The sequence below is a fragment of the Eleutherodactylus coqui genome, chromosome 1 (assembly GCF_035609145.1).
Source record: "Eleutherodactylus coqui strain aEleCoq1 chromosome 1, aEleCoq1.hap1, whole genome shotgun sequence".
NCBI lineage: Eukaryota > Metazoa > Chordata > Amphibia > Anura > Eleutherodactylidae > Eleutherodactylus > Eleutherodactylus coqui.
In genome coordinates, this window is record NC_089837.1 from 468,861,738 (window position 1) to 468,876,051 (window position 14,314).

At 45.0% G+C, this 14,314-nt stretch overlaps 1 protein-coding gene across 1 annotated transcript in view; it reads left to right on the plus strand.

Moving 5' to 3' along the window:
• Positions 1–1,873: 1,873 nt before the first annotated feature.
• Positions 1,874–14,314, plus strand: part of SMAGP (small cell adhesion glycoprotein) — a 30,637-nt gene continuing 18,196 nt past the window's right edge. Inside the window, exon 1 of the mRNA XM_066584368.1 lies at positions 1,874–1,954. The gene's annotated coding sequence lies outside the window, so the exon portion shown is untranslated. The remainder of the gene's footprint in view (positions 1,955–14,314) is intronic.

A 14,314-nucleotide genomic window follows, 5' to 3' on the forward strand; every position in this document is an offset into this window, starting at 1 on the left:
CAGCTCCTCTTCTGGTCAGCGATGGTCCCGGCATGCATATTAACTTTTTCTTACCCACTTCTGCCTCAATAGGTAATTCCCAGCAACCTGACTGGTTGAATTTGGTGAATCAGCCAACCCAAACAACCAATCAGGTTGCTGGGAATTGCTGATTGCGGCAGAAGTGGGGAAGAAAGAGTTAATATGCTCCCGACACACACTCTGATTTCAGTGTGCTGCCGGACGCCTCCCCCCTCCCGGCGGAACCAAGTAGTAGGAGATGTTGGGGCAGGTGGGAGGAGGATTCCAGCTGCACACTGAAGTCAGTGTGTGCCGGGATCAGCGCGGCTAGCAGTGCCGTTTGTGAATGCCGGCAGGGGAGCCACGGCCCCTGCTGGTATTCACAAGTGGTGAGCGGCCGATGGGGCGCGTGCCAGTAGGGAGGGCTCTGCGTGCCGCCTCTGGCACGCGTGCCATAGGTTCACCACCACTGGATTATGGCAAGTGGTTCAGCAATTACCTCTGCTGCTTCCTTTAGTATCCTAGGATGTAATTCCTCTGGACCTTGAGACTTGAATTCATTTAACTTAGAAGTGTTCCCTCACCATCTCTCTGCTTATAGATGGCCTGCATTCTTTTATTTCCCCAATAGCACAGGGAACATCAGTTGTTCCATCTACTTTCTGAGAGAAAACAGATGCAAAATAGGAATTTAAAAGTTCAGCTTTCTCAACATCATTCTTAACCAATTCACCATTTTCTTCTTGTAAGTATCCAAAAGCATCTTTGACTTTTCTTTTGCTTTTGACATACCCCCAATATCCTTTTTTATTGCTTTTGGCCTCTCTTGCAAGCCTTAATTCATCATTAGCTTTAGCTTTTCTGACACTTGCCCTACAGTTTCTGCAGACTGCATTATATTCTTCTTTAGATATTCCCCCCTCTTTCCATTTGATATTTTTCTTCATTTTTATCATGTCTGCAAGTTCTGTGTTCATCCATCCTGGTCTCTTTAAATGCTTCCCATTCTTCCTTCTTTTAGGGATTAACGATTGGACATTTCTGTCCTTAAGAACATCCAGCTATTGGATTCTTCCTACCCTCTTTCTGGGTTCATTAAAATCTGCCTTTCTGAAATCCAACCTTGAGGTTTGAGTTTTATCAGGCCTTCCTCCTCTTTTTATCCAAAATTCAAGGATAGCATGATCACTGCCTCCTAAGGTCCCAGCCACCAATACTTCTTTAACCATTCCCTCCCTGTTGGTAAGAATTAGGTCCAAGATAGCAGATCCCCTTGTTTTCTCTTCTACCTTTTGTAAGATAAAGTTGCCACCAAGAGCGGATAAGAATTTGTTAGATCCATTACTTTTACCTGAGAGAGATTCCCAACAAATGTCTGGATAGATACAATTTCCCAAGATCACTATGTCATGATTTTATTGAGAGGACACATTGCACAAAAAACAGATATGAATAAACATCCCAAAGAACAATGTAATACCTGCAAATGCCCTGAGTCGGTAAATAAATATAACACCGACTCAGTTATGATGTTGAACTGACTTTCATTGTAGACTCCAACACGAAGTAGCCATCAGCTTTCTCAGGGGGTACTCATGAGGTAATACTTGTTTGGGTTTGGCTGCCATTAATGTTAAGTGGTTTTGCAACCTTAAGGTGACATTGTACTACTTATGTATATGATAAACTTTATTTAACATTTTAACTATGATGTAATCTATTCATGCGAATAGTTTAATCCTGATTTTACTATTTACTATATTAAGGTGTGAGTGTATCTGACTCATTTTAGGCTCAGTCATGGTATATTTCACAGTGCACTTGCAGTTAAACTGGAAAGTCAAGAGCAGGGAAACGCCTTAAGTCAGGTAAGCATTAACCTCACTATTCAAAATTGTCACAAACCCCGGAACAGTTCAGGCAACACTTACTCTGTACTTAACAGCTTCATAAGGTACAGTATATTCTATATTAACTTCTAATTAAGTAATTCTGCTCTTTGTTGAGCAGAAAGAAAAGTGATTGTAATATTCTGAGAAATTGTTAAATGGTTCATTCAGCAAAATAAGCCATGATTTCAAGGCACTTCCTGCAACAAAGTTGCCAGGCAAGATTTTTATCCACGACCAAAATAGTTAATGATTAGTGAAGTACAAAAGCAAAATGTCATAGCATTATAAAGGGATCATTAATAAAGGGAACCTGGCACCAGCTATGGGCACCATAAACTAAGTCATAGTGCTAATAGCGCAGGTCCCAAGGAGTCCGTACTTGTGATACTTATCCGGCTCCCCGTTCCCGGGCTGTCACCCATGGAAGGTGGCGTTCAGACAGTGCAGCGGACTCACCTCTGTGGGCTGTGCATGTGAACCCCCATAGAGAACAGAGTGTGCATGTACAGCGGACTCATCTTTGCAGGCTGTCCGCATGCACATCCTACAGAGACAAGTCCTCCCGCGCCAATTTCCATGGCTCTCAGTGTGGAAACGGGGAGTTGGGGGAGTATAAAAAGTACATCCTTGGATTCCCGGAACCTGCCCTATGAGCACCATTACTTCGTTTATGGTGCTCACATATGATGATAGGTTTCCTTTCTCCATAGGCATACTAGATATAGGTAGTCAATAGTAGTAGTGGCTGCGTACATCACATATGAAAAACAAAAATATATGCACTAAAAAAAAGCTGACCTGAATTTTTAATCATTTCTTTTTTTCAAACGGGTCAACTTTGCAGACGAGGTCACAGCCACAGAAAATGTGATTGAATTAAAAAAGTGGTGCTGCAGCAGCCTCAGCAAATGCTTTAATGCTTCCGCAGCAGAATCCGGCTCTGGCAGCAGTGGCGTCCGCACGTACCTGTTCTGTCAATGTCTTTTCTGTATTGCAGATGGATCCAGCAGCTTGCCTTTGCACATCCCAGTACAGATTTTTTCGCTCCGTATCGTCGCTAGACGATGCTGCGGAATCCACTATCTGTCCGCAGTGTTTATTGCGGATGGCCTGCAGGCCGGATGGCTTCCATTGACTTCAATGGGAGCCGTCCTCGGTGAGCCCGCATGAAAATTGAGCATGCTACGATTTTTCCTCCTTGAGAGGAAATTGCAAATTGATTTCCGCTCAAATGTAGGAAGCAGCAGATCTCCATAGGAAGTTATGGGCGGTATTTGCTCCAAATTCGCAGTGCGGACTACGACCGCGGATTCCAGAGCAAATATCCGCCCATGTGCAGGAGCCTAACAGTGTGTGACCACAGATGCAAACATAACTGTGTGCCAGGTTGAGATGATCCTGGTCACAGATGACCGAGTCTGTTGCAGATCCTGGAAACCCCATAATAGTGTTTGGCAAAGATTCCCCAATTATTGCAGTAGTTGTGGTTGTGGTCCCTGCCACCATTGCAGAATGGCAGTCTATGAATCCCACTTTGGCAACCACTAGATTAGGAGACTGTCAAGTGGGTATTCAGCAGCACTCTTGTCCATGTGCTATACCTGGTATTGCAGTTTAGCTACATTCAGGTGCATACTGCTGGACTATAGAATGGGAGGGGGTATAAACACCTTATGTTTATCACATAATGTAGCATTTCAAATTGGCATTTCTTACAGGTTGTGCAGTCGTGTCAATATATAATAACTGCAACTATAATAACTGCGTAATAAAACCTTTTATATTTTCTAATCTACTTGGTTTCAGTTCCTCAAAACCTGTAGTCTAGACAGCACCCTAGAGCAGGAAAAACCCAAAAGGGTGTAGGCTCACCTCACCAGCAGTGCCTCCGACGTAACAGGGAAAGATAAGATCCAGCGGGAGCTCCGACCTCAGATAGCCGATGGCAAGCAGCCAAAGTCCGTAGAAGAAAAGCAAATGTAGAGGGGAGCATCGACCGCTAAAAATAAATTGTTTATTAATTAAAAAGCATACAGCTCACAGGTTTATGCTGAATGAGTTTTGGTTGCAATAACCTTTGTCCCCTATAATACCAGTATGGGAGTCTAATCTAGACGGGTCTCTACAAAAGCAGTATGGGCATCTAGTCTAGACAGGTCTCTATAACAGCAGTATGGGTGTCTAGTCTAGACTGGTCTCTATAACAGCAGTATGGGTGTCTAGTCTAGAGGGGTCTCTATAACAGCAGTATGGGTGTCTAGTCTAGACTGGTCTCTATAACAGCAGTATGGGTGTCTAGTCTAGACTGGTCTCTATAACAGCAGTATGGGTGTCTAGTCTAGAGGGGTCTCTATAACAGTAGTATGGGTGTCTAGTCTAGACTGGTCTCTATAACAGCAGTATGGGTGTCTAGTCTAGACGGGTCTCTATAACAGCAGTATGGGCACCTAGTCTAGACTGGTCTCTATAACAGCAGTATGGACGTCTAGTCTAGACTAGTCTCTATAATAGCAGTATGGGTGTCTAGTCTAGACTGGTCTCTATAACAGCAGTATGGGCATCTAGTCTAGAGGGGTCTCTATAACAGCAGTATGGGCATCTAGTTTAGACAGGTCTCTATAACAGCAGTATGGACGTCTAGTCTAGACTAGTCTCTATAACAGCAGTATGGGTGTCTAGTCTAGACTGGTCTCTATAACAGCAGTATGGGCATCTAGTCTAGAGGGGTCTCTATAACAGCAGTATGGGCATCTAGTCTAGAGGGGTCTCTATAACAGCAGTATGGGCATCTAGTCTAGAGGGGTCTCTATAACAGCAGTATGGGTGTCTAGTCTAGACTGGTCTCTATAACAGCAGTATGGGCATCTAGTCTAGAGGGGTCTCTATAACAGCAGTATGGGCACCTAGTCTAGACTGGTCTCTATAACAGCAGTATGGACGTCTAGTCTAGACTAGTCTCTATAACAGCAGTATGGGTGTCTAGTCTAGACTGGTCTCTATAACAGCAGTATGGACGTCTAGTCTAGAGGGGTCTCTATAACAGCAGTATGGGCATCTAGTTTAGACGGGTCTCTATAACAGCAGTATGGACGTCTAGTCTAGACTAGTCTCTATAACAGCAGTATGGGTGTCTAGTCTAGACTGGTCTCTATAACAGCAGTATGGGCGTCTAGTCTAGACTGGTCTCTATAATAGCAGTATGGCTATATAGTCTGGCTCTACATTGATAACAGCTCCTCAGGGAATCACACAGTAAGGCCGCCTTCACATCGAGAAAATCGAGCAAGATTTGTTGAATGAACGGCTCTGATTGGTTCATCACAGCCATTCATTGAATAGCTGTGACTGGTTCATCGAGCATTGGCTCTCATTGGCTGAGCCAGTGCTCAATAACCAATCAGAGCAATCTCTTGCTAGAGGTGGGGTTTTCAATCCCCGTTACTAGCAAGACATGCTCTGTCAGTGCTGACAACTGCAAGAAAGCCTGCAGGAACGCCGGAGGGCAGCGAGAGGGACCCGGACGGCGCCTGCTAGGTGAGTATTGCTTTTTTTTTCAGTGTTGCTAGGGTGTTTAGTGCTGCCAAAAACATGGCACCAAGTTGTGCTAAGTTTTCCGCAGCGCTGAAAACTCTGCCCATTCATTTTAATGGGTGATGTACAGCATTTAAAAACGCTTAAACGCCCAAAAAGTAGAACATACACCGCTCGAGCATCTGTCTGTGCCTGTGTGAGCGGTCCCATTGAAAACAATGGGAGCTAAAAGCGTGGCGCTAATCGTGGTAAAAAGTACCTGTGTGAGGGGGGGGGGGGGGGGGGGGCTAAGACCGGGGACACACCACCGTATTTCGCCAATGTTTTTAAGTCCATAAAATGGAAATGCATACCAGCTCGACTACGGGTCTCCTGATCCAAACTCCAAGCATCATAGATTCGTATGATGCTCGGAGTTTGAGCCAGGAGACTCGTGGTCCGGCTGGGATGCATTTTTTGTTTTATAAATGCAAAAATGGAAGCAAAAACATGGCTGTAATACGACGCTGTATCACCAGCCTAAGAATGACGGCTTTTTTACAACTACGCTCAATTAACCAAGGGTGAGAAAAGGACCACCTTTTTATATATCTCTCAGCACATGTGACACTCATGCGTCCTCATGCTGACTAGACTTCCATGGTGTCCATTCTTCCTCCGCTTATGACAGTTTAGGCCTCTTTCACATGAGCGTCTTCGTGCAGCTAAGTTATAAGTGCAACCCAATGGATTCCTATGCAAATGTTCAAACTAAAGAATTTTGAGCACATAAAAAAACTGCACCAAAAATAATAGGAAATGCGCAACTGAAATTCCCTGCTGCGTGAGAAGCTAGGACCCGACCTATCTTTGGTGCGCAATGTGCAGGAGTCTCCAAAGAATCCTATGGGAGCTGGAAAATAGGGAGAGGGAGGGAGTTTAGCTGCGTCCAACGCTTGGAAAAGAAGACCGGTGTCTGTAGTTTAGCCATTGGAAGTCATTAGGAGGATTTCTACCAACCGAGGGAATTCCAAACAGCAGCACATTTTTTCCTGCAACACGAAGCTCGAGATTATGTGAATGGGCAATGTGAGACTAACCCGGTCGGCACCAGAGGACATGGGATGTTGCAGGAGGGACATCTCAAACAGGGTACTGTTGTATCTTGTCTCCTACCACCGCAGATGAAAATCTCGGCGGTGAGCTTACATGCCAGAGGTGTGTGAACAGCTGTCACACTGACCCTTCCTAAGGCCCCCTGTCCACGACCGTGTATTCGCCGGCGAATCACGCAGACTGAAGCTTTACATAGCATTGCTGTGGAAAGCGCCGGCCCCGTGTCTGCGAGCGGAGAATCGCATGCTGCGAATTGCCCCGATTCCCTGTGGTCAGCTTATCTATTAGATTAGGCTGACCGTCGGAGATTCATGTGCGGCTCCTGCTCCTGGGCGGCGGCTCCCACGGCGGAGATCTGCCGCAGGACTTCGCAACGCCCGTGAACAGTCGGCCTTACTAGTGTTCCCGGCTAACCTATGTCTTCAGCCTTAGTGCCGGTGGAGAAAAGATACAACAGTACCTCTATCTTATCTAGGATACTGCAGTGTGTTACAAAAAACCTAAACTATATTAAATTCTAACATTCGTCTTCATTGACAACCACAACAGGCAACAAGGACAGCAGCGTCTGAAATCTATGGAAGTATCTCTAGGTGCAGACCTCATAACAAATAATTCAATTTCCAATATTATGAAGCTGGCAGCATGAGGACAGTATTTTTGAAGTAGGTTTATAATTAAATTTTGCATAATATATGGTAATTTTGTAGCATCAATTAAATATAGAAAGTGGAATCATTTCATCACTGCAGCATCCAGTGTTACAATGTGTGACACAGAGCTGTAAATTGATTGTAATAGTAATAAACATGTTGATTAAAGGCACGGTCATGTGTACAAAGTTAGTTCGTGGCCAGGTATAGGAGACACTCCCTATAAGCCTTTGTTGTCCCATATAATATTTGCAATTGTGGTTCGATGCAGTGATATTGCTTCAGTGTATTAATAAGACAAGTACTTAGTTTCTTTCTCACGTTATTTAAAAAGAAAGAATATCTGTTTTGCAGGATCACAGCACCCAATCTCCATAATCTGGTCTCATTTCCTTAAAGAGTTGGTCACTAAGATGCAGGTTTCTATGTTCTTCAAATGATAGAAACATATTCTGTTGTATTTTTTTCATATTAGGGCTCAGTCACACGGGCGTTTTGATAAGCATAACTGATGCGTTTAAAAATTTGCGTGACCAAAGCGGGCGTCACGGCGGAAAAAACACTGCTAGCAGCACTTATCCGCTCAAAAGGGCTCGGTCAGACGGGCATTTCCCGCTATCCCCTGGTGCGGTTGTGATAGCTGTGGCAGAGGATGTCTTCATTTCCGCAGGGAGTCCCATTGTCACTGGACACTGTAACAGCATTGTCACAATGTCCAGAGACAATTGGACTCCCCGCGGAGCTGAAGAAATCCTCTGCCACAGCTGTGGGAGAGGAGCGCGATATTCTCCCATTGAATTCAATGGAGCTGGCAATATAGCAGGCTCCATTGAAAGCAATGGGCTGCCGGTAAGCGCTGCAGTGCTTTTCGGGGAAGGGCTTCAAATATAAGCTCTTCCCTGAAAATCAATTCCAACATGTGTAAAAAAAAAATCTACCCAATCTGAATTCATGAATGGGTGAGTGCTGCCTCTGATTGGCTAAGTGCAGGGACCAATCAGAGGCAGCTGTCATTCAATAGCTGAGAGCTGCCTCTGATTGGCCCAGTGCTCAGCCAATCAGAAGCAGCCCATTCAGCAGGTGGGGATTTTAAATCCCCGCCTGCTGAATATTACTCAGAACAGTGCAGGAGAAGAGTGTTGCCTCTGATTGGCTGAGCGCAGGGACCAATCAGAGGCAGCTCTCAGCTGTCATTCAATAGCTGAGAGCTGCCTTTGATTAGCCACAGTGCTCAGCCAATCAGAGCAGCCCATTCAGCATGCAGGGATTTTAAATCCCCGCCTGCTGAATACTACTCAGAGCAGTGCAGAAGAAGAGACAGTTGGACGCGGCTGAGCCCCAGCAGCTGCAGAGGTGAGTATAGATTTTTTTTTTTTACACATTTTGGGATAGATTTTTAGGGAAGGGCTTATATTTGAAGCCCTTCCCCAAAAAAATCACTGCAGCGCTTGCCGGCAGCCCATTGCTTTCAATGGAGCCGGCTGTGCAGCTGTGGCACAGCTGTCACAGCTGTGGCAAAGGAGAGCGATCTTCAGTATATGTTCTCAATGGGGTCGGCACTGCTGTCGCCGGCCCCATTGAGCGCAAGGGATTTCACATACATAGAACACCGGTTTGCCGCAGTTACATGCGTTCTGCAAACCGGTGACCTATAATTTTTGTCGCAGGCGTTATTCCGCACGTAGAATTCGCACATGTGACCTCTCCTATTGAAAAGCATTGGTTTAATCTAGTGCGAATATTTTGACGTGCGGAAAAATGCACGTTAAAAACGCCCGTGTGACTGAGCCCTAAGGGCAGTGTATTACTCACGCAGTGAACAGAGCCCATTGATTTCAATGGGTTAATTCACAGTTGTATATGGAGTTGGATTTTGTGCTTCTTTTTATGAGCGTGAGGGCTCTTTTACACGTGCAAAAAAAACCCACACAGGATTAGAACTAATGGTTTCCTATGGGAACGTTCAGATTCTTTCATCTTGTAGCTCCCAGTGTAAAAGAGCCCTAAGGGCTCTTTCACATAAGTGTGTTTGTGCACGTTTTTGCGCACGCAAAATCTGTGTATGCTAAACCCAGATAATAGAACCCATTGATTTCAAAACAGTGCAAAACATTTTCCTGTCCTTTAGGACTTATTTACATGAGTGTATATCGGCTGGCATTTTCAGTGGGTGTATAGAGGGGTTTGGTTTAGGAAATATGGTATGCTTCCCTGAACAGGCGCGTTTTTAGAGCACACCTGAAGTTATGTGTTCAAGGGATTGCCCAGATAGTTTGGGGTAGCGCGTTCCAGACGACTGGTGCTGCTTTGAAAAAGACTTGGAGGTGGGAATGAGAGGTTTGAATTAAAAAGGCGCTTAATTTGAATTTGTTAGTTGGGTGGGGGATTGAGATGAGGGAGGCAATGTAGGGCTTTATGGATGAAGGTAGTGAGTTTGCATTGAATTTTATATTTGACGGGCGGCCAGTGCAGTGACTGGCACAGGGCGAAGGCGTCAGAGAAGGGGATGGACACGAAGATGAGCTTGGCTGCAGCATTTAGGATAAATTGGATAGGGGAGAGTCTGAGGGGGGGAGGCCGATCAGCAGTGAGTTGCAATAGTCGAGCCGAGAGTGGATGGGGGCAACGGTGAGCATTTTTTAGCGTGTGCACAGTACTAAAAGGGCGGATTCTTGCAATGCTCTTGAGGTGCAGGTGACACATTCAGGCGCGAGATTGGATATAGGGGGTAAAGGAGAAATCAGAATCGCATATAACTCCAAGGCAGCGGATGTGCTGTCTGAGAATTTACGGACCGAAGTACGCATATGCACATGTGAATGCAAACTAAGGCTGAGCATAATCTTATCTATGCTCGCATTTGTGCCGAGTATTTACATGATAGGCGATGCATTTTTGCATGCGTCTGTGCATATTTTACTGTATTTTTTGTACGCGCATACCCTGCATATTTGTGCGCGCAAAACAAAACACGCAAACATGTTCCTTTTGATTTTAATAGCTAATTAAACTTAATATGGGGTCATTGGTACGTAGGACGCACCTAAATAGCAAATGCTTCCTATTTTTTTGGACGACCAAAATGAACGTGCATAAAATGCACATGTGACCGAACCCACTGAAATTAATAGGCTGTATTCATAGCATATTGGACGCGCAAATGTCGTAAACAGAATACGAAGCGCAAATGCTTTTGTGTGCATAAGCCCTTAGGGTTGACTCACAGTACTTTTTAGAGCTTCTGTTGAGGTTTGTGTTCTTTCTGACAGCAGTAGTGCAGTATGCAGTGGAACAGCGGGTTACTAGAACCTTGACTTGAACCTACATGGACCTCACTAATATCAATAAGGCCTTACGGAGTATGCTGATATTTATAATTGGAAGCCATGAAGCCAGTGTGAACAGAGCACTCTAATCCTCATCTGTGTAGTTTAATTGACTTAGCTGCTCATCAATATTTATTTGAAGGTTCCTCCCTATCAAACCATTCTGGAATACATAACAGGTTCTTCTACATGCTGACAGATAATTGGCCTTGCTTATTCCGTGACTGTTGAGCCCTCATTGAAGCTCAAGACACATACAGAGAGAAGAAAAAAACTTGTTTGTTTGTAAAGGAGTTTTCTAGCAAATAACATTTAGCACTTTTATTCTTATTTTTAACCCGTAGTCCACACAAACTTCTCACCACAGAGCCCCCAACTTTATTGCTTCATTTATACTTCTGGTCTCCTTATGTAAGGCATCGGGGGACGAATTTGAGATCGTCTTCTGCACTTATTATGATTACGCCCCCTATTAGTGATTATGCAGGTCTCAGTGCCCAGACCACGAATGATTGAAAATTTATAACTGAACTTGTTGACCCTACAAGTCTAAGCCAGTGAGTATAATTCTGACCCTGTACAAGGAGAAAGCTCTTCCTCCCTTACAAAGTGCTGAGAAAGGTCCTGAAACTTACTGGGCACTGCAGAGAAAGGTCCTGAAACTTACTGGGCACTGCAGAGGCTGGTCCCTCCCTCCAGCAAGGTCTTAAAAAACTTACTAGGAACTGTGAGAGAGCTAGGTGCAGCACAGCAGGCAGAGACTGCTGGTGCCTGCAAGAAAAAGAGCAGAAAGTGGTAGCAGCTGATACTGTGAGGCAGAGAGTGTTGTTCTGAGGCTTAGCGTGTCATGAACTGCAGAGACTTGTGTACTAGGACAGGCTGCTGCTGCATAATGAAGAGCTACTGAGTGCCAAGGGACTGGCAGGCCCAAATATACAATTTATGTAAAAGTGTGAGCGAACTCCCAGGATAACTCTGCTGTAGAACAAATGTATCGGAAATGAGAAAAGTCAGAGCACCCGGAACTGAGACTAACCAGCAAGCAGTGCTTCTGCACTGGGTCGTAAGTGAGGCTGGCCTCAACAAAAGCTCAGCAGAGTGCACACGGCTACTGATGTTTCAGGGACCAGCAGGCCTGCTATTAGTATAGAGAGAGACAACAATCTTTGAGAATCTAGCAATTGTAAACAGACTAGGACTACCAGCAGCGAACACAGTCTGGAACTTCTATCGGGTTAGAGACCGAGATACATGGACACTAGTGTTGGGATTCTTGCAAAATCTCTCAAGATTCCGCTGAGTGTTGCGAGTATTGTTGCAACTTACGAACTGTGCTTGTTAAGCAGCAAATATTGTCTTAATTGCCTGTGTTGAAGTTCAATTTACCTTGTTTCTTCTGTGAGTTAACATTGTAATTAATCACTATAAAGTGTGGAAAGCTTAATTTCTGGTATGTATAGCATAATGGTTATAAGTCTTAGTTAATGGCAGTCAAGATATGTAATATTGTTTTCCTTCAGTATTTCATTGAAAATAAAAGTTTGCTATTTTTGTAACTCCGTAGTTGGTATTGTATTCCGTAATTTTGTGCTATATTTCATGCATTCTGTTGTTTATTGCATGCACATTTGCACTCCCCCCCCCCCCCCCCCCCCCCCGCCCATAGACTTGTATGGGGCCCTTTGGAGCGTAAATGCACATAAAATAGAGCAAGTTCAAATTTTTTGGCGAGCAAAAAAGGAAATGAGAATGAACCCATCTGCATATTGCACGTGCAAATACGTCCAAGTGAAGCCGCCCCTAGGCCTCTTCCACACATGCGGATTTGCATTGCGAAATCCGGAGCGGGATTCTGCCTCCTGAATTTACAGCAAATCCAGCCCATAGCATGCTGTGGCAAAATACGATTTCCTGCCAACGAGTGGAAATTGATTGCGATTTTCCGCTCGCGGGAAAGTAATCGCAGCGTGCTGCAATTTCCTGCGGACTACGCATGGCCGGCGTCCACTGAAGTCAATGAAAGCTGTCTGTCCTGCGGCCATTCCGCAATCATCATTGCAGAATGGCCGCAGGAGCCGTATCATCGCCATAGTGACGGTACAGCGACCTCTCAATTGCACATGCTCTGGCCGACACATTTGCAGCAGAGGAGGCCGCGTCATTGCCATAGTGACAGCGCGGCATCCTCTGTACTGTGCATGTGCATTGTTTTCAAAATCTCATTCACTTTACTGCTACTGTAAATGCAGCAGAATTTCCTTGCAGAGAGTCTGCACGGAAATTCGGCTGCACATCCGCCCCGTGTGAACTCCACCTAAGGGGTTAAACACCACTAGCAGAATTGACAGCGGCATTTAAAGGGTAAACGACCACGGTCTGAATTATCTCCGATCATCGCTATTGCGGGCGGGTGTCAACTGTTAGGGCTGCTGCAGACGAGAACATGCGTAGATACTAGAAATGAGCGAGTATACTCGCTAAGGCACATTACTCGAGCGAGTAGTGCTTTAGCCGAGTATCTCCCCGCTCGTCTCTAAAGATTCGGGGGCCGGCGCGGGTGACAGGTGAGTTGCGGCGGGGAGCGGGGGGAGAGAGGGAGAGAGATCTCCCCTCCGTTCCTCCCCGCTCTCCCCCACCGCTCCCCGCCCCCCGCCGGCCCCCGAATCTTTACAGACGAGCGGGGAGATACTCGGCTAAGGCACTACTCGCTCAAGTAATGTACGTTAGCGAGTATACTCGCTCATCTCTAGTAGATATGCTTGGGATAGCGTGACGTAATTGCACTATGTCAGGAAGGAAGCGCTCTCGACGGCTATCGCATGTGTATCCGTGCATTGTACTGTATTTTTATACGCTGCCGAGCCTGTTCACATCAGTGCAGGACACACCCACGCCTAATTAGTCAGCAGTGTTACCAGTTAACCCAACAGAATTGCGCAGTTCATCCTTAGGCTACCTTCACTCTTGTGAAAAAATCGTGCGATTATTGGGATTATTTTTAATGGTTTCAATCCCATTTGTGATGTTTTCACTCATGGGATGTGGACCGAAAAAAAAATCATAGCATGTCCTATCTTTATGCATTTTGCTTTTTTTTAATCTCCCATTTTCCCTATGGAGCCACCTTTTTATCGTGCTATGCGATACCTTTTTAACATTAGAAACTCCTACTGTCTCAAGAAAATTGCAAGCAGCAGAGATGTTTTTGCAAAAAAAAACATCTCATGAGCAAAATTGCAATTTTGCTGTGATTTTCTTGCGGCAAAATCACAATCGCCAGTGTGAAGGAGCCCTCACGTGGAGAGCTCTTATGGAAGGGGTCAGGAGTTGTCTCCAAAATCTAGCTTGAACTATTCTTTGTAAGGGCGCCTTCACACTGGCGAGAAAATCACGCAATTACCGTGCAATGTGAGAGTGAGTAAAAACGCAAAATTATGAAACCCATGCTTTTCAATTATTTTCTTTACTTTTGTGATGTTTTGTGATTTTGCAGCATGTCCTTTCTTTCTGCTATGAGTGATTTTTAAAACCTCCATGTTTCCCCGTGGAGCCTCCTTTTTATCGCATTGCAAAGCATGAACTTGCGATTTTCGTGCAATGCGTTTTTAATATTAGAAACTCCTATTGACTTTCGTGCAAAAAAATCATGTCAAAATCGCACAAAAAGACGCACGAGAAAATCGCAAGTGGCAGTGATGTTTTTGTCAGAAAAAGCAGCGCTCACGCTCAAAAATTGCAGGAAAAAAAGTCACGATTTTGCTGTGATTTTCTCGCGGCGATAAAACGATCGCCAGTGTGAAGGAGCCCTAAGACTGGG